We start from the raw sequence: 23,060 nt of genomic DNA, 5'->3' as shown, positions 1-23,060 counted from the left end.
TTCGAATCTTGGGGGATATTTGCATTTTCACTTTGCTTTGCATTACATTTTATATCATACTGTCCAGATACTGATGCTTTAAGTCATGGGGAACATAAAGGCTAATGTTAGAGGTGCCTGGTTGGCTCGGTCGGTTAATAGTCCAACTTCAGCTCAGATTATGATTTTGGGCTGGTCGAGGCCCACGTTGGGCTCTGTGTGACAGCTCAGAGCCTGGAGCCTGCTTCAGATTCTGTGTCTCCTTCTCTCTTTGCCCCTCCCCCTCTCCCTTTCCTTCTCTCTCTCTTTCTCCTCTCTCCCTCTCATGTATAAATAAATTAAAAATGTTTTTAATTTTAAAAAGTAAAAATAAATAAAGGCTAATGTTAGGCATCGAGGTTTCTGTATTATTTGAGTGGGGACTAATTTTAGAAATGGCCAGTTTTGTATTACGTGTTTGCAAATATTTTGTATTTTGCTTTCCTATAGGATCTAATATAAATGCAGGAATTTGATCATGAAAGCTCAGACGAAAGACCTCTCTGACCTCTGAATAATCAAGAATAGCCTGTCTTTCCAAACATCCCATAGATGACTAAACTTTGGTACAAAGGACATATAACCATTGAGAAATGTGTTTTATTTCACCTTCTGAAATCTTGTTGTGTTATCCTTCAGCCATAATAATATATTTGGGAAATATACGCCTAGTCTTTAGCAAGACAACTGTTCATCTTAAAATTTAACTTAGAAAAAAATCTGGGTGCCTGACTGGCTGTGTCAGTAGAGCATGTGACTCTTGATCTTGGGGTCAAGAGTTCGAGCCCACAGGTGCAGAGATTACTTTAAAAAAATTAAATTAAAAGAAAAAGCAAAAATAATAATTGCTTACTCATTGTCTAAGTATGACTGGTGAGCTATTATTAATAATGAAAGGGGGGGGCGCCTGGGTGGCGCAGTCGGTTAAGCGTCCGACTTCATCCAGGTCACGATCTTGAGGTCCGTGAGTTCGAGCCCCGCGTCAGGCTCTGGGCTGATGGCTCAGAGCCTGGAGCCTGTTTCTGATTCTGTGTCTCCCTCTCTCTGCCCCTCCCCCGTTCATGCTCTGTCTCTCTCTGTCCCAAAAATAAATAAACGTTGAAAAAAAAATTTTTTTTTTAAATAATGAAAGGGGCTCCTGGGTGACTCTGTTGGTTAAATGTCTGACTCTTGATTTTGGCTCAGGATATGGTCTCACAGTTGGTGAGATCGAGCCCTGCTTCAGGCTCTGGGCTATCCATGGAGCCTGCTTGGTATTCTCTGACTCTCTCTTGATACCTCTCTCTCTCGAAAATAAATAAATAAACTTAAAAAAAATGAAAGATTCTCTACTTTAATTGCTTTTCACTATGGCATTTTAAATTGGTAAAAATTTTTAGTCAGTTTGTTAGGTTTGACTCTAATTTTGTTGTTTCTATATGTAAGAAAATAGCTATACATTATGACAGTTTGAAATGTAATTATAATCTTATGATACAATGCATATTCACAGTCAGAAAAATATAACATTGGTATGAGACTTGTTACTAGGAAATGAAGCTATCTCTACCAATTTGTATTTCTAGAAATTTCCTATATAAAGGCAGGTATTGATTTCATGTAGAAAGCTTCTCTGGAAAAAAATAAAGTTTCTCTGGATTCATTTGAATTTTCAAATCAGGTTAACACAATGAATTAAATGATAATATAAATCAAACTTAAGTCTATTCAATGGTTTTAAAAAAATCATTAATAATAAATAATTTGACAAAATTCCATTCTTATTTTTAAATCTCCACATTCTATTTTTACTACTGGTATGGGAGGGAGAAACATCATAATGTATCATAAAATTCATTTGTTTGGCTTTGCAAAAAAGATTTGCTTTGTGAAGAAGCATCTTTACTGTCCGTATTGTTTTGCCTTTGGTTGTATTAGAAGCCAAGTCAGTGTCCAAGAGGCAATCAGTAAATGAAAATTATAGATAGAGATGCACCACCTTTATGCCATCTTTAATGCTTTTCTATTCCAGTAATTTGGTCCATATTGTGCTCCTTTTGAAACATCCATTTTAATCATTTCTTTATTTAGAATTCTGTGAACCTTCCCATCGCTGTAAACAGTAAGGGTCAGTTCTGAAAACAGACTTGTTGACTTCACTTTTCCCTTACTGTTGGCCACAAACATGCTGTAGCAATTGTGAGAAGTGGCCAACCAATTTCCCTAGGATAGTGGCCATAATATTTTTTTAGATCTTGGTCTACAGCAGAGACAAAAAACTCTATGTCTCATACACATTACTCCTCTCATTTTTCAATTAATGAGTAACAAAGAAGTGTCATCATGTAAGGTTGGGTCAGGGAAATCCTATAAACAACAATGCTGTCTTAAGATGATTCTCAATTATTGTTAGTCTTATTTTGAAGTAAATTTTTCTTTTCTTTAAAGTTTATTGATTTATTTTTCAGAGAGAGGGTGAGAATCATAAGGGGAGGGGCAGAGAGAGAGGGAGAGAGAAAATCCCAAGCAGGCTCTGCACTGTCAGCATGGAGACTGATACAGGGCTCAAACTCAGGAACCGTATGATCATGACCTGAGCCAAAGCTGGACACTTAACTGACTGAGCCACCCAGACTCCCCGGATTAAAATTTTCAATAAATCCAGTTACATAGCAATTTTAGTTCATACAATCAAAATTTAGTAAGTTCCTAGGAACTTAGTAGTATGTAAAAATTACCAAATGATTTAAAATTTCCCAAGGAGGTTTTAAAAGTTATACATTTCTGCAAAAAGTGCATGAAAAAAAAAGATTATACAAAGGTTGGGCTATGGTAACTGCTGTATTTTTCCTCCAAACAATCTCTGCGGAAACTGCAAACATCATCTGTCATTTTACCTCTCTGAAGCTTTCAAACTCATGACAATATAAATGACAGACATCAAATTATGGTAGAAAAACCCTGAATTGTGAGTCTGGTTGCCAGAGTTTTAAATAGGGCTCCCACTCACAAGCGAAGTCACAATACTCGTAAATTTAAATTTCAATTGAATCCCCTCATCTGCTTGCTGCAACTTAACTTGTCTGCTTAAGGCAGACAAATTGCTGCTTGGTCTTGCATATGTGATTCTCTCACTTTGACTCCTTCTACGTTTATTTCCACCCCCTTTCTTCCAAACAGAAGAACCTTTTCTCATGCAAGAAATCAGTAAAGATAGAAGAACTCATGGGCAGGTTTCTCAAATTCCCCTTTATCCTAAGCATTTAGCAATCCTTTTAGCTTTGTGTACAGCTGTGACTGATAATGAAAATGACTTAATGAGTTTGAATAGTCTCCCTTGAATGTATCATATCTCCTCAATTATAGCTATGTAGTTACTGTCATTATTCCATAGTTCATAGAATCCTGGAATCTGTTCTCCTTTTACTAAAGAAATTATGCAGTTAAACTTGCAATTAGGGTGCCCTTTGAGGAACTGCCTACCATGCCCAGAGCCTCTTTTTGAGAGGAGCTTCTGTAGGAAGTGCCTTATACATCCCTGGACCTGTAGATGCTTCTCCCATAACTGACTGACAAGGGCTGGGGAACCTACCATGAAAGCTCTGTCCAAAGGAGATGACCCGTAAGAAGCTTCAGCGTTGACCAATTGGATCCTTTCCTTGGGGGAAGTCAACACTCAAGCTGGAAAGAGCTGAATCACCATGAAGATGGACAAGTAGACCAGAAAGGTACTGTGTGCTGAAAAATGTGATTGTCTGAAACAATAAACTGATACATGACACCTGCACGGATCACTGGAATGGCCATCTAATATCTGAGTGCCATCATGCCATTCCATGCTTGTGTCTATACTGCATTCGCATTTTATGTACCAAGCAAAGGCCAACTAAAGTAAATACCAGCTTCTCAGTAATGGAACTTGAGAAGTGTTGGGAATATTGAGTGATCCCACAACATACCGAACTCAAGAAAAGCCTTTGCCCAGCAGTCAGTCCCACCATACTTGGGTTATGAGGAGATTGTGGTAGGCTAAATACTGGCCCCCAAAGACAGGCAGGTCCACATCCCTGGCACCCATGAAAGTTGCTCTACAGAGCAAAAGAGACTCTGCAGATGTGATTAAAGTAAGGATTTTGAGACCGGGAGATTATCTGGATTACCTAAATGCAGTCACAAGTGTCCTGAGAGGAAAAGATGGTACATGATGAAGCAAAGAGAGATTTGAAAATGTAACACTGCCAACCATGAAGATGGGGGAAGGGGCTATGAGCCAAGAAATGCATCTCTAGAAACTGGAAAAGGCAAGGACATAGATTCTCCCCTGGAGCCTCCTGAGGGAGCGTGGCCCTGCCAACACCTTTCTTTCAGCCCAGCAAAACTGATTTTGGACTCTTGACTCCAAGAACTGACTGTAAGAGAGTAAGTAGGAGTTGTTTTATGTCACCAAGTGTGCCACGAATTAGGCAGTAAGAAACTAGCATCAAGGTGTGTGTGGATATTCCATTTCTGAATGTAGTAAACAGGAGATACACACTAAAGATTTTTTTTTTCTTTTCCTCATCAATAACTAGATTAGCATACCAATTTAATGTAAAATTCAACAAATTGACAATTAGGCATTGTTCCTGGCCAAATTGTGGTTAAGTATGACATCTGATTATCTTCAACTAACAAGTAATTTCTTGAAATTATTAATACTAATGTGAATTGGCATACTCTGTATTAGTATTATTGAGGTCAAAAAAATGTATACATAGGAGCGCCTGGGTGGCTCAGTCAGTTAAGCACCAGACATCATGATCTCACGGATTGTGGGTTTGAGCCCTGCATCTGGCTCTGCGCTGGCAGCTCAGAGCCTGGAGCCTGCTTCAGATTCTGTGTCTCCTCCTCTGCTCCTCCCCCACTTGCACGCAACCTCTCTCTCTCTCTCTCTCTCTCAAAAATAAATAAACATTAAAAAAATTTTTTAAAATGTATACATAAATATAAAATCTGACTGAGACCATATCTCTGAAATCTTTTCATTATTTAGTTTTACCAAAATAGTAGCACAAATCACATTAAGTTGATGTTTTAATTTAAATTAGTTTTATACTGATTTATATTTAACTTGAAATTTTGTTCATTTTCTTTTTCATTAAAGTTTATTTATTTTGAGAGAGAGAGAGGGAGAGAGAGCGAGAGAGTACACGTGTGTGCAAGTGGGGGAGGGGCAGAGAGAGAGGGAAAGAGAGAATCCCAAGCAGGCTCCATGCTGGCAGTGCAGAGCCCTACGTGGGGCTTGATCTCACAAACCATGAAATCATGACCTGAACCAAAATCAAGAGTCAGATGCTTCACCAACTGAGCCACCCAGGTGCCCCAAAATTTTGTTAATTTCTATCTATATATTTATTTAAATTTATAGGAGCTGTTAACCTGAGGAGGGTAGGTTTATTCTCCTCTCCTCCTTATCTTTATATGTGTTTAAGTCAACATCAGACTCTGAAACATTTTTTTTCAAGCTACTATTTTAATGTTTATTTATTTTTGAGAGAGAGTGTGAGCAGGGGAGGGGCAAAGAGAGAGGGAGACAGGATCTGAAGCAGGCTCTGTGTTAACAGCAGAAAGCCCTATGTGGGGCTTGAACTCACAAACTATGAGATCCTGAGATCATGACCTGAGCCAAAGTCAGATGCTTAACTGACTGAGCCACCCAGGTGCCCCAGTTAAGCTACTATTTTATTATTATTTTTTATTTTTAAAGTGTTTTTATTTATTTTTGAGAGAGAGAGAGACAGAGCACAAGGGGGGGGGGCAGAGAGAGAGGGAGAGACAGAATCAGAAGCAGGCTCCAGGCTCTGAGCTGTCAGCACAGAGCCAGATGTGGGGCTTGAACTCATGAACTGTGAGATCATGACCTGAGCTGAAGTCGGGTGTGTAACCAACTGAGCTACCTAGGTGCCCCAAGCTTCTATTTTAAAAGCTACTAGAGTGAGAAACATTATTCAAAACTTTGTGAAGCTTACTAGTAGGCAATGGCTTTCTATTCCAGCATACCATTAAAAGATAAACTGAGGGGTGCCTGGGTGACTCAGTTGGTTGAGTGTCCAACTTTGGCTCAGGTCATGATCTCATGATTTGTGGGTTGGAGCCCCGCGTTGGGCTCTGTGCTGACAGCTCAGAGCCTGGAGCCTGCTTTGGATTCCCTCTCTCTCTCTCTCTCTCTCTCTGCCCCTCCCTCACTAGTGCTCTATGTCTCAAAACTAAATAAATGTAAAAAATTAAAAAAAAATTTTTTAAAGGTAAACTGAGGCAGGGGTGCCCAGTTGGCTCAGTTGGTTAAGCAGCCAACTCTTGATTTCAGCTCAGGTCATGATCTCATGGTTTGTGAGATGGAGCCTTGTGTGAAAACTGTTTGGGATTCTCTTTCCCTCTCTCTCTCTGTTCCTCCTCGGCTCACACACATAATCTCTTTCTCTCTCTCTCTCTCTCTCTCTCTCTCTCTCTCTCTGTGTTTCTCAAAATAAAGAAACTTTGGGGCACCTGGGTGGCTCAGTCAGGTAAGCATCCAACTTCAGCCTAGGTCATGATTTCACCCTTCCTAAGTACAAGCCCCACGTTGGGTTCTGTGCTGACAGCTCAGAGCCTGGACCCTGTTTTGGATTCTGTGTCTCCCTCTCTCTGCCCCTCCCCCACTCGCACTCTGCCTCTCTCTCTCAAAAATAAATAAATAAATAAATAAATAAACACTCTCAAAAATAAACACTATAAATAAATAAATAAACCAACTTTTTAAAAAGTTAAACTGAGGCATATTAAAACTTTCAAGAGTTTGAGTAAAGAGCGATTCCTTCCAACCACGCAGGCTGGAAGTGGTTGGAGCCCTCCACCACCAGGAACCAAGAAGACTCATATAAGAAGGAGTGGAAGCAAAGAAAGGGAACTATTTGATGGGCTAAAACTCAAAGACTAGTTGGCTGCTTGTGACTGGTTATTCTTAGTGTTTTCATTTCATAACCTCAAGGCATTTATAGGCTTATATTTCAGTTTGCTTACATAGACAATCCTGACATTAGAGCCACTCAGTCTAATGGCCTCCCTGCTTAATTAATTTAACAATACTTTCCCAATAAACTTCCAGAAATAGAATATGTCTCTTGAAGCCTAAGATATGTCATAATGCCCCTACGTATGTACATCTTATCATTAAAGGTATTTCCTGATATTTTGGGATGTAATGAGACAAATGCAGTCTTTATACCAAATTCACCAGTTGGGTGAGTGAAACATAGTTGTTGTTTTTTGTTTTTTTGTTTTTTTTTTTTACAAGAGAACAAATCTACACCTTTATTTATTTACTTTTCTGTTAGTTTAAATCATTGAGGGGCACATCATCACACGGATTCTGTGGCCAGTGGCTTCAGCAGGAAGGTTGCTTCGGAATATGGCACGAACCATGCCACTGTTTCCATGAGCACGAGTTACTTTTCCCCAGATCTCTCCAATTTTATTCGGTTTGCCACCAGGAGTCACTGTGTTACTCTTTGCTTTGTACACATAAGCACATCTCTTGCCTAGATAGAATTCAGTTTCATCTCAAGCATAAACAGCTTCAATGTTCAGAAGAGCTGTGTGCTCCCTCTGGTTCCGGAGACCTCGCTTATAGCCACCAAAAATGGCTTTGGACCACAGCCTTCCAGACATATTTGTCATTTCAGGAGTCCTGTTCCCAGCAGGCCTCCACAGGTTCCAAGCCGGCCCGAGGAGCTGAAGCACAGTTTTCAACATAACCGCACACTCACTCTGGTTAGAACTCTTGTAAGTTGGAATACACGGTCTCAGTTAAGATGATATTAATCCTTAGATGACAACTTATACGATACAAATTAAACAAGTAGGAAACCGTGGACAGTGTATAGATGGTGATTGATGTCGGCAATGTAAACCCCTTAAGTCTTACTCAGTATCTCTGAACACTCAGCTGCTTTGTTATTTCTTCCAGGAAGGCTTCATGGGCCCCTGGTGCCCACTGGTAAGCACAGTACTATTCCTTCATACTTTCAGGTTGCCTATTCTTGCTGTGCTGTCTCCCCATTCAACAGTGGGGAGAAGGCAAGGGCAGGTGTTTGTTTTATTAATGTCCGTATCTCTGTTGTCTCAAAGGTAGGGACTCCTTTGCCCCCACACCAGCATACCTAGTATAGTAGACACCCAATTAATGTCTGCTCAATGAGTCTAGTGTCTACATGTGCTATGTTCGGGAGGAGGAGCACTTTCTCAGGGGCTACCCAGCAAATGTCAAGCCTTTTAAACTGCTGCCTAGAAATATCTGACACTGGAAACATTAACCTTTAGAAGCCATCTTAGCATTTATTTAAAGGCTATATTTTGCAATGAGTAACAGGCTACATCTAAAGTCTGCTAATGTTCTCCAATAACAGATTTAATAAAAATGTAAAATGGATTGAGAAATTATCAAAAACCATAAACTCACAGCTTATTACTCTATAGCAAAGAACATATTCTCCGGTTAATCTTCTTCTATGTCCTAAAGATCTATGACCGCTTAATCGGCCTTAGAATCCAGTCAAATCAATTACCATATTAGGTCTTACAGCTTCCAGACAGGAATATCCTTCATCCGCCCAAATCCTCATGCTCCCCTGTGAATCTGGGTTTCATTGCATCACCAGGTGAAAGCTCATTTTAAAAATGACATGTGCTTCAAGTGATTTGCCCTATTTACAAAAAGAAATGGAAAAATAGAGGGCTTTGAAATCAAGAGCAGTACAATTGAACTTTATCTCTACTGAGGCTGTATCTATTCTCACTACTCTGTTAAATACTGTGGGGTGTATAAGAGAGGGGCAAAACATGAGACTTTATGCAGCCCTGTGGCACAGTCATGTGAAACATTTAATAACATTAAAAAGCAAGAGTATGATTAAGTGTCAAAATGAGATATGCAGTCTGTAAGTGCTTTTGAAGTTCTGATGAAAGACATCCTCAGGGGTCTAAGGGAGTTGGCCCAAGGCAGATTCAAGACAGACCTCTAGGGTGGACAACAGATTTGGGAAAGGGCAGCTGTAGAGGTTTCTGAGCAGCCAGGGTAGCATGAGCACAATCAGGAGGCGAGGGGAGAGGAGTGACCAACAAGGGGAAAATGAGAGAAGAAAAAGAAATAGAAGACATTTTAGAAGGTCGAGACCAAGGAGAAAAACCAAACTGAAAAGTAGACATAAAATTTTACAGTTAGACCTGGGTTTGAGCTTTCTGACAGTTGAAGAAGAGATAGCATTATAACATTTTAATTTTTACATTTGTTTAAGCCAGGGATTCTCTTTTCAAAATTTTAATTAATTTATTTAAATTCAAGTTAGTTAACATATGGTGTAGTATTGGTTTCATTTGTAGAACCCAGTGATTCATCACTTACATATGACACCCAGTGTTCATCCCAACAAGTGACCTCCTTAATGCCCATCACCCATTTAGCCCATCCCCCCCACACCTCCCCTCTAGCAGCTCTCAGTTTGTTCTCTGTATTTAAGAGTCTCTTATGGGTTGTCTCCCTCTCCATTTTTATCTTATTTTTCCTTTCTTTCTCCTATTATCATCTGTTGTGTTTTTTAAATTCCACATATGAGTGAAATCATATGATTCTTGTATTTCTCTGACTGACTTATTTTACTTAGCGTAATACACTCTAGCTCCATCCATGTTATTGCAAACAGCAAGATTTCATTCTTTTTGATTGCCAATTAGTATTCCATTACACACACACACACACACACACACACACACACACACACAAATAACATCTTCTTCATCCATTCATCCATCAATGAACATTTGGGCTCTTTCCATACTTTGGCTATTGTTGATAGCGCTGCTATAAACATTGGGGTGCATGTCCCCCTTCAAATCAACATTTTTGTATCCTTTGGATAAATACCTAGTAGTGCAATTGCTGAGTCATAGGGTAGTTCTATTTTTAATCTTTTGAGGAAACTCCATACTGTTTTTCAGAGTGTAAGCCAGGGATTCTTAAACGGTGTCCATGGAATCCTTTATGAACAACTTTCAGGGAGTCCATGAACATACTGACATGTTTTGTAAAATATCATTCATATGGAGATTATGGAAGGTTTCCATAATTTCATCAGATTCTTACCTTCTTAAAGGAACTTGTGAATGAAAATGTTAAGAACCACTGAGAAAATGTTATTAAGTTTACATGCCACTATCGCAGAATTATATCATCTGAGGCCCACAGAAATTAAGTCCAAGGTCAAAATTAAGATTCCCCAGAGCCAAATTTGGCCTATTGACGTGTTTTGTTTGCCCCCCACAGCATCTTCTAAAAAATGTAATTGCCAACATTTATAAGTGTTGAAAAATTGAAAAATCTGTCAAGATGAGACTCTCACTCCAGAGCAATAGTGTCAGAGCTGAGAAAGGGCCGCCCCTTGGAAACAGGTAAGTATCCTCAAGTTTATCCCCTGACCACCACTCCCGATAGCTCTAGACCCTTTTGTTCACTGATTTGATGCCTGGCTACTGTAGAAGTATGTGTTTGAGGGTCTCACATTGAATAATGTGTGCAGAAGCTGATAGCAGGGTTCAGTTTTGGTCATGATTCAGAATGAAGTCTACTATGCCAGGTGTTCTCAAACTAAGTGCCTACTGGAACCTGGCTGTTATGTGTTCAGCTTTGCTTTTTGCTACCATTTGTCTAACAAGCACATGTCTACAAACACATCTTTAAGCAGTTTGTGATGACTTTTTTCAAAAGAACATGTAACATAATTACTGTATGTTGTTATAAGTGCATTCATTCCAGCAGATATTTCTTAAGCATAAGATAGTATGGTATTATAGTATAGTATATTATTATACTATAGTAATAGTATAGTAATATACCAACTACTTTTCAAGTTCTATTACATATATATATATGTATAGATATATATATGTACATATATATGTAAATATATATGTATATTGTAATATATGTAATATATAATATATGTAAATATATTGTACATATATGTACATATTGTACATACAATATATTGTACATATATACATAAATATATGTAATATGTAATATATGTAAATATATACGTATAGATATATATATGTACATATATATATGTAAATCTGCTAGTAAGGTGTTTTCTAACTTATATGATGAAATTAAATATATCAATATTTTATAATGTTCTATAAAAAGTGCTGTAAATCCATGTGTTGTGCATCTAAATACAATCACTGCCCTCCCCAAGCTACAGCCCATTAAATTGTCTATTGCTTAGTCTTCTTCCAAGCACAAAAAAGGTAACTCTAGAAGAACATTTTTCTTTCCTCGTTAATTGCAGTTCAGTAACATTGATTGATGTAACCTGATAAATACATTATTCCGATATGTTACTTTCTCCTACCTGGGCTTCATGCTCTTCATAGAACTATGCATCAACAATGTATTCCACCTGGGGCTCCTGGGTGGCTCAGTCTATTGAGCGTCCAACTTTGGCTCAGATCACGATCTCATGGTTTGTGAGTTCAAGCCCCGCATTGGGCTGTCAGCTGTCAGCATTGGGCTCGCAGCTGTCAGCACAGAGCCTGCTGGATCCTCTGTCCCTCTCTCCTTCTCTCTCTCTCTCTCTCTCTGCCCCTCCCCTGCTTACACTCTCTCTCAAAAAATAAATAAACCTTAAAAAAAAGTGTATTCCTCCCTTAGCCTTTCAATATCAGTAAATGGCACTGCCATCAACACAGTGCACCATTTCAAAAATTTAGGAGATATCCTTGATGTCCCTTTTCCCTCATCCTTTCCTCGGTATTTACTCTAATCAACTGTTTGCTAACTATACCACAAATGTACACCTTCAAATGTACCACAGATCCATTAACTTCTATCTCCTCTGCCCTTACTCTGATCCTTCGGCATCTCTCACCTAGAGAAGTGCAGTAATCTCACTATTTGCTTTTCTACTTCTATTCTTGCAATTTTCTAATTCGGCCACTGCAGACAAGCCAGAGCAGTACTTTTAATGTAAAATAGACCCTTTTACTTCACTGTTTAGAACTCCCCTATGCCTTCTTCTTCCACTTGGAATAAAACACAAACCCCTTAATTTGGTCTTCTTGAGATTCATGATGTAGCCCCTAAATCAAATCAATTTTTACTGAAAATGAAGAAATGAGTGCATGTCCTACCATTTTCCCCTCTGCTCACTAAACTGCAGCCACCCTGGCTTCTTGCAGAAATACTGAGAAGGCCAAGTCTAGCCCATTTTTAGGGACTTTGCGTTTCTGTTCTCTGGGCCAGGAACACTCTTCTCCTAGTTCTTTGTATGATTGCTTCCCTCTATTCCTCAGATCTTTAAACAAAGTTCATGTCCTCACAGAGGGCTTCATGGCCAGCCAATCTAAATGAGTGGCCCTCCCTTCCCATGCTAATCAGTCTCACTCATTAACCTTCATGATCTCATTTTATACACTTGTTTATTATCTGCTTCTACCCACTTGATCATAATCTCCGTGAAAGCAGGGGATCCTGTCTTTCCTAGTCATCTGAATGCCTGGATTAAACACTTGTTCACATAAATGGGTACCCAGCACAGAAGGGCTCTAAAATATTTATTGGATAAATGAGTGAATGAATACGTGAATGAAAATAAAGGAAAAAATGGCCAACACTCTCAGAGTCTAAAAGTGCTGATGCAGGGAATTGCAGTCTACTTTTCTGATCCTGAGAACAATGTACTACATAAGTGATCAAATGAGGTAGGTAGTTGAGTTTGAGGATGGGTGGATGTTTGGATGGATGTTTGTTTGGATGGATGGATGGATGGATGGATTTGTTTATTTATGTGTTTGTTTGGCTACTGTGCTTTAGTGCATGGATGTGAGCAAGCCTCAGTGGCTCATTTGATTTTGCTTGAGAGGGCCTTGCCTCTGGCCTAGGCACATGAGCAGCCAAACTCTTACCTAGTATATATCACTTTTAACAGAAAAAAAACAGATGCTTTTGTTTCTTTTTTCAAACTAGCATAATTCACTGCCTTCTTTTTGAAACTGTTTTCTGACTTCAGAGAAAAACAGATTCACAAAGACAAAGACCACTTTAAACAATGACCAATCTTTGAAAAAAAATTTTAAGGGGCGCCTGGGTGGCTCACTCCATTAAGCGTCCGACTTCAGCTCAGGTCATGATCTCACGGTTCGTGGTTACAGCCCTGCATCAGGCTCTGTGGAGACAGCTCAGAGCCTGCAGCCTGCTTGGGATTCTGTGTCCCTTCTTTCTCTGTCCCCCGCCTCCCACTCATGCTCTGTCTCTCTGTCTCTCTGTCTCTCTCTCTCTAAAATAAAAAAAACAGGAAAAAATTTTAAAAAATTTTTGATATGGGTAGACAATAATCATTTTTAATCATGCAAATTCATAATATTTGACAAATGGAAAAATATAGTGCCTTAGTGATATGATAAACATGAAATTTATGCTAATGTTTGAACTGCACACATTTGGCTTGGCAGAAAAAAAAGTAGGTTTTTTAAAAGATAAGCTTTGGGGCACCTGGGTGGTTCAGTTGGTTAAGCTTCCAACTCTTGATTTCAGCTCAGGTCATGATCTCACTCTTTCATGAGTTTGAGTTCCGTATGGGGCTCTGTGCTGGCCACTCAGAGCTTGCTTGGGATTCTCTTTCCCTCTCTCTCTGTCCCTCCTCCTCTCATGCTCTTTCTCAAAATAAATAAATAAACTTTAAAAAAATTTAAAGACAAGCATCTATAGACCTGTGTAATTCACTTATAAGACACGGTAAATTTTTAAAAATTAATTAGGAGGTAATGGAGGATCTAATCAATTTTTACTGAAAATGAAGAAATGAATTATTTTAATAAATACCAAAGTTCAGCTCTTAGATCAGGCAGAAAAAAAATTTTTTTCAAGTCACATAGGAAAATAAAATGTTCTTCTGGGGTAAAAGTGAAGAAAGCTCAGAAGATTCTCAATGAGGCAAAAGAGAACATTTACAAATATTTTTTAAATGTTTATTTATTTTTTAGAGAGAGAGAAAGAGGGAGAGAGAGAGCGCGCGCGCGTGCATGCACACATACGGGGAGGGGCAGAGAGTGAGAGGGAGATACGGAACTCAAAGCAGGCTCCAGGCTCCAAGCTGCCAGCCCAGAGCCCAATGCAGGGCTCAAACTCATGAACCGAAAGATCATGACCTGAGCCAAAGTTGGACATTCAACCAACTGAGCCACCCAGGCACCCCTATATCATTTTTTTTCCTTAAGGAAAAATGCTTCCTTGCTTTATGAAAATATTCAGAACCTGTCCCTAAATCTACCTGGAACTCCAAGCTCTACTGAATGCAGAACAGAACTCAGCAACTTTGAGAGATCTGGGACTTATGAATAACAAATCTCCAGATTTGTCTTGAATGCCAATGAATAGTTAATTTGTAAAACTTACTAATAATAGCACTAACATTTGTGTAATACTTTATAGTTTATGGACACTTTGAAATACATTATCTCATTTGGTTTGCAAAATAACCGTCGGGAAAATTGGAATACATTTAGTGTTATTTTACTGATAGGGAGAAGTGAGGGCAGCCCCAAAGTCCCTAGTTTTGTACTGAAATAAGTAAAATCCTCTCTGCTGCATAACATCACTTTCCTGTCATTCCACAAGGGTACCTAGGTTCAATCTGCAAATGACCTGGGAGACTTAACACGTCAATTTACATTTTCTCTTAGATGTAAACCAGTGATTCCAGATCCTTGGGAAAGGATGAAGGAAGGCTCCTTGACAAGGTGGTTGTCCTTCAGAGGAGGAAGTTGCAGGAAGGAAGCTGGAGCCCATGAAGAGAACCTTATTCACAGATCATCTGAGGCCACACTGTCCTCACTTTAAGTTATGCTAGTGCACATCACGTAGGAAAGTATATTTATGTTCTTGAAATTTTCAGTGTGTTGATTTTTAAAAATAAAGAATCAAGGCATAGTTTAAGTTTGCTAAGTGTTGTTTAAACTAAGACAGGAAGAGTGAGTAGGAAGAGTTTGCCAGGTAAGGAGGAAGGGAAAACATGTATAGTCCAGGCAGAGAAAGCAACATGTGTGAAGGCCAGAGGCAAGAGACAGTATGGCCCATTTGATGATGTGCTGGAATAATTCACTGAGATAAAAACTTGAGTTTCATTTGTACAGCTGTAGATGGACCAGAAGCATAAGAGCTATTTTTATTTCTTCTTAAATCTTTCTTAGTCACAGGTAGGTTTTCGGTGGAATGGAGACAAGGGGCTTGTCATGCAGAGTTAAGGACATTTTCTTTTGTGGAAGAGTCCAAGAAGGAGAATGGGCTCTGAGACTCTGCAATCAGGAACCAGATGTGACAAAAACTGAAAGGTGCTCTTAGAAGGGTTGGTGACTGAATCACTGAAGCTCCCTTAGGATCTCAGTGCTCATGTTAACGACTGTGAGAAATAAGCCCGCTGACCCCACCAAAGGAGGGACACAGAGACTCAGAGCACAGTGAAGTGAGGCCTTAATCAATGTTCTTGCAAGAGCAGGTGTCTGACAGGCACACTCGGGGCACTTACAGCAGACAATTTATTTCCTAGCATGCAAGTCCCTCCCCTGGTTCTCACTGGCCACAGAGATAATAGCCTTACCCCGATACCACCTATGCCCACGTAAGGTAAAAAATAGTCTGATTGGAACAAATGTACATCCCCTGAGGTGATGCAGAGACTTTCAGTCCCTCCTCCCTTTGTTCTTTGGCACATGCTCATTGCAAAGCCCGCAAAAATAAGCCAGTGAAATGGAGAGGGGAAGAAGAACACGGAAGTGAAGTGTCTAAGGGTTTGGGAATCCATTATTGGGGGTGAGGGGTTGTACACATTTCCAATAGGTTGTTAACTAGACAGCACAGCTTTTATTTGGTATTTCTGAAAATGAATCATCTCCCTTCTCACACCAACAAAGCCTCCTTACGAAGAAAATTCAGCTGTGGACAGTAAGCAGTGACCCACATGAACCAAGCATGACCTGTTGAGTCTGAGATGGCATGGAGTTGGCAGAAAGATATTCATCTTACTTTTCTTAGAAGTATGCAATTGCCATAATGACTCATTTAGCATATGTCATTGCTTATCTTAGTCTCAGAGATCTTAAGATTCCAAGGTCTTGGGGCGCCTGGGTGGCGCAGTCGGTTAAGCGTCCGACTTCAGCCAGGTCACGATCTTGCGGTCCGTGAGTTCGAGCCCCGCGTCAGGCTCTGGGCTGATGGCTCAGAGCCTGGAGCCTGTTTCCGATTCTGTGTCTCCCTCTCTCTCTGCCCCTCCCCCATTCATGCTCTGTCTCTCTCTGTCCCAAAAATAAATAAACGTTGAAAAAAAAAAATCTTTAAAAAAAGATTCCAAGGTCTGATTCAGGCCTTTGGAAGAAGAATGGCTCATACTCCTCTTTGTCTTCAGAATTTGTAGGGTTTCTGACAGTTGCAGGATCATCATTTCCGGCACATTCATACATTTTAGAATTAGAAGTATTCATCATCACAATGATTTGATAAGTTCTATATTTTACAATTGGTCATAGTCACATGTCTTAGGAATCCATGTAAAGGTAGGCAATGAAAAGATAGCACCTTTGCTATATAAAGCTAAAAATAAGAGGTAACATTTAGCACACATTTAGCACACATTCATTCCCTGGTACTTTTCTAAGTGATTTCCTAGATTAAATCACATGATCCTTCACAACCCTAGAGGTAGATACTATTTTTTATCTCAAGTGCAACTATTGTCAAGAGAAGGATAGTGGAGGAAGAAATGCAAACATCAAGTAGGCAGCATTTTCCATCAGGAGAGATGATGTTGGGCACTGGTAAAGTAAGCTAGAGGGAGTTCCTGGACCAAATTCAAATGCTATTACAAGAGAAAGAAAAATCCATCCTTTGAACCAAAGTTAGAACTAGACACAGGACAACTTTTTGCCATGTAGAAAATGGATAAAATGATCACGTGGTCTTGTTTTGCCCCCTACCTTCTGAGAGTCAGTTGCTTTTTATGAGTGAGGCCTTTTAGCATTTTTCCTCCTGGATTCTCATTGAACAACTGAGGCTTACTGTTGGATGACTTCCAGCATTATCATCGGGGAGCTGTACCATCCTGAACCAAGTCATCATTTCCAGAGTATCTAGGGGCCTCCCATTGATTATAATAAGCCAAAAACACTCTGAGATTAGAAATTGTAGGTACCATTGTTCAATAGAATCTACTATCCAATTTATTTTACAGCAAAATCTATCACAAAAGCATTCAGTAAATTAATCTAGCTTTACTGCCAGGAGATTCTAGTATTATTGTATTTCCCCTGCCCCAGAGCCCCAGGGCACCGAGGGGATTTTGTTCATTTGCCATTCATATTCCTCCCAACGTTTTATTGTCAATGGCGTGGCTGACCCCAGGCAAAATTACAAAGTAGCCAAAATTCATTTTAAAAATCCTTCCTTCCTTCTTTTCATACATATCCTCCCCATTTTCCTGAGGCAGGCTGGATTGTATTCAGCCCCAGGAATGCTCAGATACCCACCGAAACTCATTGAATTTATGAAGTGTTTTAAGCATCAAAAATTTGTCATCGGGTTCAAAATGATCTTCCCATTGCTAAACACATTCATAAATACTCAGTCCTTATTTTCCCTGACTTATCAGCAGGATTTAATACAGGTGATCATTCTCTCCTCCTCGATGTACTAATTTTTTTTTTTTTTTTAATTTCACTGTCCTCCTGGACATCTCATTCTCTGAGTTTCCTTTCTAGGCCACTAATAGCTTCTTTTCAATCTCCTTTGTTCCTTCTCTTTTCTCTATAGCCTGTTAACACTGAGGGGATGCAGTACTTATGCCTTGTTCCTGTACTCCTTCTCTTTATATTCACTCTTCTGGTGATCTCACTGCTTGAAATAGCATCTATATACCAATGACTCTCTTGTTATATCTCTTCTGTGACCCTTCTCATGAACTCTAGACTCATGTATCCAACTGCTTATTTCACAGCGTCTCTTGAATATTTACTAGGTATCTCAATGTTAAGCCGATGAAAATTGAGCTCTGTATCTTCCCCAGAAAGTCTACTCCTCCTGAAGTTTCTTCTGTCTCACTGGAAAGAAACTCAATTACTCTAGTTAATACAGGCAACATTTTTGGAGACATCCTGGATTCCTTCTTTACCTCATATGATACATCCAACTTCATTCATCAAACTTCAAAATACATCCAGAATTCAACCACTCCTGATCATATCCAGGAGTTACTTATACTTATACTGCTGGATATGGAGTTACATATCCAGCAGTTACTTATACTGCTACCATTCTGAACCATCATCATCTTCTGTCTGGATTATCGCAATGGCTTTGTAACTACTTTCCTTGTTTCTACTCTTGTCTTGGTTCGGGTCCCTTCAATAGCAGATCCTACTATTGGGTGTAATTTTTTTAGGAGGTGATGCTAGGAAGCATTGTAGGGCATGTTGCAGAGAGAAGGGAAAGGAGAAAAGCCAATAAAAGATTTACTCTTGTGGACGATGGGGATCAATCCTGCTTGGGATCCTTGGAGACACCAAGTGGAAAGTGTCTCTGAATTTTTCCACCAGGGAGCAAGGAATCTGTGCTAGTTAACCAAACTGATATGATATCTCCTAAATTCAAAGAAGGCTAAGTGTTGTGCCTTTTTCTTTGTTATTGGACAATGCTTTCTTGTCCTTTACCACTGAAGGAATGTCCTGGCATTCCTCAAAACATTGGACCGTAAAAATATCACCGATGTACCATGAATTTTTCTAAGGTTTATCTAATTTCCAATTCACATATGACTTACCAGAGCATCCAGAGCATTTGCCACTTCATGCTCACTAGTTTGATTAATATTATGTCATTTGCCAGTGGACCAACATGATGTTCTGTGCAGTGTCCCTTTAGAATCTATTGTCATAGCGAGCAGGAGGATTAACAAAGACCTAGGGCAAGACTCAGAATGTGCACTGCTCTCCATCCAAGTGCTTGCAGAGTGTTTTTGATCCTCTTTTCTGATAATGATTTAAAAAAAAAAAATCATTTTCCAGGTCAGATTTGTTCTCATAGCAACACCACATGCAACACAACAGCTGTGAATAAAGCTACCACTTGGTCAATTTTGTGGTAGTTCACTATCATTTGCTGCGATCAACCTGATTTTTGTAGGAGCCATACCAGTGAATTAAATGAGAATATAATGGGGTCCATCTTTTAAGACTTTTGAGGATGGCACAAATTTCCACTATTCTAACTGGGCTATAGATGGCTTTAAATTTACTCTTTGGGCTTTTGTCACTGAACTCAGGTCCTTGGACCCACAATGGTTGAAACAAGGCTGGACTCAAGATGTAAAGGTGCAGGCAAGGCTTCATTCGGGCAACACCTGCAGCTGAAGGAAAATACAGCCATGATAAAGGTGTGAGACTGGCTCCCAGAACAACATCCAGGGTAAGTTTTAAAGGACCCAAGGTAGGCAGGACTCTAAGCAGGGAGATGTTGGGAAATACAGGAAATTGGGCATGTAGGTGCAGTTGACAGAACAGGCTTCTTTGTGCATCCTATGCTTCATTTGCATATTAAGTCTCCACCTCTGGGTGTGATTTTTAGCATTATAATTAGGAGGAAAGGTGGTTAAAGGTTAACTTTTGTGGCCATTATGTCTCAGACTAATTTGAGCCAGCCCTGGCTTGCTCCTTGGTCTGTCCTCCACTCTGCAAGAAAAGCGGTAAGAGCCAGCAGAGAGTGTCTCGTGCACAGGGGCTGAGTTCCCAAGGTCCCTGACTGCGTCAGCTGAATGCAGGGGTAGTTTCAGAAATTTATTTGGCTTTTCCAACCACCATGGCTTAGGAGATTCCAAAAGGATTTTACTAGAGAAGTGTCACATGGCTGTGATAAAAGTTGCAGAACTTAGAAAAGAGAAATAGTCTGCTCTGAACTTTAGTTCCTCTTGCTGCATGATCCTGACCTGTGTTTCACTAGATGGCTGTCCTTCATGGCACACCACTGGGTTATGCAGGAGAGCATTGATATTTTCCACCTCTGTACTCCATTAACAGCAGCAACTTGCCCCTACTCGGTCTCTATAAAGAGAAAGATACCATAGTAAATGACTCAGCTCTCCACTTCTTGGTCCCCCCCCCCCTTTTTGGACTCTGAAAGTCATACGTTAGCAAGATAAACTTCCCAGAGGCATGATTAAGATCAGCGAATCTGTCCAAAGCAAAGCACAAAAAGGGTACAAGAGTCCTCATCAAATATCTTGAAAGAGGTCCCAGCTATTATTTGTTTCTTGTCCTTGGATATCCCTGAGGCTGCCTATTGTGTCCTTACTTCAAAACACCCAGTGGGATGCCAGAGCCGTGCTTCCCTGCACTTGCAGGCTGTGTACATCTTTTCCCAACTCTGCAGCCAGTGACATCACCACTGGTAATTTGAAATCAGCCAAAGGTAAAAAGTATTTACACCATGGAAAGAAATCCTGGGGTTTTTTTCTCCGTTAGAGAGCTAATTGTTAGCATTTCCCAGTACACTACTGACACCTTTTGTTTAGCAAGTATGAATACGTTTTGACTCCTTGTAACCAAAAATTCATTGACGAGAATCATAGTCCAAGACCACAGAAAGACATGGAGGAATCTTAAATATTTATTACTACGGAAAAGAAGCCAATCTGAAAAGGCTACATACAATATGAGTCAAATTATCTGACATTCTGGAAAAGACAAAACTGACGTGGAGAACAAAGGCAAAAGAAATACAGAAAAAATAAAACTTCCTTACAATTTATAGCCTACTGACAAGTACTTGAGACCAGGCAGAGTGACCTTCCTCCAGGACCTCAACTGTCAATGTGAATGCTTTGCTGGAGGCAAAAGGACCACCAGGATCCTCTAAGTCTTTAACATATAAAAAATCTCTTTGGAAACTTCGTTTATCTCTACCCTGCCCTCCATAAGATACACGTCAGCAATCATCCTCCAAGCATATGGCCCACTGATACACATCTGAAGGGTCTCATGACTGAGGGTTTACTAGGTAGTAGTAAATGACCTGATCCTTACAGCAGCTAGGTCCTCAAGGTCCTTGCTTCTAAATTCCTTAGAGACTTACTCTATCCCTAACCCCCTCCTAACTTGAACTATACAATCAGCCACTCCTCACAACCCCAGTGCAGCTATTTCTGCTGACAGTCCTGTTCCCATGCTTTAATAAAACCATCCTTATTACACTGAAGAATTTTTTCTTGGCTGTTTGCTCCCAGACCCCAACATTTCACATCAAAACTATGGAGACAGTCAAAAGATCAGTAGTTGCTGGAGAGTAGGGTTGGTGGATATGAACAGGAGGACACCGAAGATTTGTAGGGCAGCGAAAATACTCAGTATGATATTATAGTGATGGATGCATGTCATTATACATTTGTCCAAACTCACAGAATGTGCAATGCCAAGAGAGTACCCTAATGTGAACTATGGATTTTAGGTGATTATGATTTTCAATGTAGGTTCATCAATTATTGAAAGAGAACTTTAACTACCACCATTTTGACCTTAGTCTAATAGACTCCAATTGATTAAATTCTTCCTTCCAGCTTATCTCTTAACTCAGGCAAAACACCCTAGGGGCAAAGCATCCTCTGGTGGGAACTGGAGTAAAAAGGACTGCCCTGAGCCAGCAAGACCCCACCCATGATTGCCTCCAAGAAGATGATTTGACCTTCACCGCCCATCTGCACATACCCACCCACCTTTGCCCCACATTTTCCTTATATAAATCTGAAGCAATTTGGGGCATTTTAGAGACTGCCTTTGCGACATCCACTGTCTTCCCAGTGTTGCTTTCGTTGAAATACATTCCTTTCTTGTTTCACCACCACTGGTTTCTCTGCCTTTGGATTCTGTCAGCTGCTAGTGGCCAAATCTGGTCTCTTTGGGACCCTGGGAGTGAGGTGCTCTTGCACTCCTGCACCTAGACTATATTGTGATAAATGTACCATTCTGGCAAGAGCTGTTTATAATGGGAGAGGATGTGCATATGAGGGACCATAAGGCAAGCTGAGAGCCAAGCACAAGCTAGCACAACCCCACCCCACCCCCAACCAAGGTGAGATATGTGTGATATTCCTCAGGCACTCCTGGCTGCCCAAGAACAAAGAAAAGGACAGAAAACAGTTAAATTGATAGTCTCCATCAGTTTACAAATACCTCATCGATAGCCTAATCTCCAGGAACTCCCTACTATCTTAAAGATACTGCTTCCTAGAGGGAAAAACAATCTTAGCTTGATAATAGCTAGGCTTCCAGTAATCTATAAATCCTCTTTAGCATATGGAAATCCCTTTAAGAAACTTTCTGTTAACTTTGCTCCTCCTCCCCTGCCCAACTCCACAGTATATAAGCAGTCACTCTAACACTACCCCAGTGCAGCTCTTTCTGCCATTGGGTTCTGTCCCCATGCTTTAATGAAATCATATTTTTGCATCAAAGACATCTTCAAGAATTCTTTCTTGGCCATTGGCTCCAAACCTCACCATCACCCCAAAACCCGATTAAGGCGTATATGGGAAATCTCTGTACCTTCCACTGAGTTTTGCTATGAACCTGTAACAACTCTAAAAAAGAAAGTCATTAAAAAATTTAGCAAATACCCTAATTAAAAAAAAAAAAAAGAATAAAAGGTGCAGTTTTCACTTGGCCAAGTTACTTTCTCTGTGATTCCCAGTTCCTCCTGCAAAATGGAAAGTATGATACTGCCCTGTTTACAGACAATAATGATTTTATGAGAACATTTTTAAACTACAAGGAATTTTACAAGCATTTCATGACAGGGATCAACGGCTGTATTTCTGAAACATTTTATTCTTCCTGTGCTAACTCAAGTGCCCAACAGACGAGTTCCTCTGAGCTTCTCCCACAAAAAAAAAAAAAACAAAAACAAACCCCCATGAAGGCATTAGCAAGAAATGTAAGATTTATGTGTAATTTCACAG

The 23,060-nt window shown here is 39.9% G+C and overlaps 1 pseudogene; it reads right to left on the bottom strand.

The window, feature by feature from the left end:
- Nucleotides 1–7,350: 7,350 nt before the first annotated feature.
- Nucleotides 7,351–21,071, bottom strand: LOC125173128 (60S ribosomal protein L35a-like; annotated as a pseudogene).
- Nucleotides 21,072–23,060: the final 1,989 nt, after the last annotated feature.

Source organism: Prionailurus viverrinus, chromosome C1 (assembly GCF_022837055.1).
Source record: "Prionailurus viverrinus isolate Anna chromosome C1, UM_Priviv_1.0, whole genome shotgun sequence".
NCBI lineage: Eukaryota > Metazoa > Chordata > Mammalia > Carnivora > Felidae > Prionailurus > Prionailurus viverrinus.
This window is presented reverse-complemented; position numbering and strand designations above follow the sequence as displayed.